The sequence below is a fragment of the Myotis lucifugus genome, unplaced genomic scaffold (assembly GCF_000147115.1).
Source record: "Myotis lucifugus unplaced genomic scaffold, Myoluc2.0 scaffold_78, whole genome shotgun sequence".
Lineage (NCBI taxonomy): Eukaryota > Metazoa > Chordata > Mammalia > Chiroptera > Vespertilionidae > Myotis > Myotis lucifugus.
The window spans coordinates 4,994,966-4,996,570 of record NW_005871126.1 but is presented as its reverse complement, the minus strand read 5'-3'; positions in this window follow the sequence as shown (position 1 = coordinate 4,996,570).

Below are 1,605 nucleotides of genomic sequence, written 5' to 3'. Positions count from 1 at the left end.
TGACAGGGGGGAGCTCCCCAACCCACATAATGGCGCCCTGCCTCGGGTGACAAGGGGGAGCTCCCCAACCCACCTGATCGACCCTTGCTCTGTGTGTGACAGGGGTACGGAGCCCCAACCCCCTGATGGGCCCTGCTCTGTGAGTGACAGGGGGTAGCCCCCCCACCCCCTGATTGGCCTTGTTCTGTGAGTGACAGGGGGCAGCCCCCCAACCCCCTGATTGGCCTTTCTCTGTGAGTGACAGCGGGCAGCGCCCCAACCCCCTGATCGGCCCTGCTCTGTGCGTGACAGGGGGTGGCGCTACAACCTCCCATCGACCCTGCCTTGAGTGTGACAGGGGGCGGTGCCCCAACCCCCCAATGGGCCCTACCCTGAGCGTGACTGAGGGTGGCATCGCAACCTCCCGATCCGCCCTGCTCTGTGCATGACAGGGGGCGGCGCCCCAACTCCCCAATTGGCCCTGTTTTGAGCCTGACCAGGGGCTGCACCTAGGGATTGGGCCTGCCCTCTGTCACCCGGGAGCAGGCCTAAGCCAGCAGGTCGTTATCTCCCGAGGGGTCCCAGACTGCGAGAGGGCACAGGCCGGGCTGAAGGACCCCCTCTCCCCCCCCCCCCCCGAGTGCACAAATTTTTGTGTACCGGGCCTCTAGTAGAATTTATATTTCATGTTGACCAATATCATCCCAATAAGTTTAGAGAAAAAGCTGAAATTAAAAAATAATACTAATAACAAGAAAATAAAAAGAATTTATATCTCAGTGTTTTTCCTTCACTTTTAAATGTGAAGGAAGCCACTCAGAGTTGTTATGTTGGAGCTGCTGCCTAAATCCGGAAAGTCCCAGGCTACATCCAGATGTTTTCTCTGCCATCCCTAGGGTGTGGCCTTTGTCATCATCCATGATAGAGTATGGACATTCTATCCACATTTCAAGTAGTAGTTGATGAAGAAGGAAAGAAGCAGAATTAAATATTTACCAACCATATTTTAAGAAAATTTCCCATAATCTGCCATACATTTCTCTGTTTACATCCAACTTACCAGCAGTCAATCCAAGGGCTCACATCTAGGCAAAGGGGTGCCTGGGAAATATGTCTTTAGTTCAGGCATCCATGTATCCAACAAAAACACCAGGGACTGTCTAATAAGGGAGAAGAGATGTTAGGAGCAAACAATTGATCCCTCCACACATGGCCCCAGACCTCTTGAACCTAATACACCTAACAGAGCTGAAGGAGGGAGGGAGGAGAGCAAATCAAGCTTAATGTATAATTTTACCAATTTCAAGAAATCCTTCTAGAGGTAATGCTAATTAACAACATAACATGGGTACCACTTTCTCTAGGAAGTCTTCCCTAGCCACCTCTCCTCACAGTTGCAAAATTGGATGTCATTTTTAAAAGATCTTATTTTTCATCTTGTGCAGTATCTCTCATACCATTTATTACCGATATAATATTTACCTGCTTATCTCTTCCACATTACCTCCCACTCTAACTTGACTAAAATGCCTTGAGGGTCAAAACCTGAATTTGTATTTCTTTATATTTCCAGTATCCCTATATTCGATTCATAAAAATTTCTACTGCTTAATTTGGATGAATAAA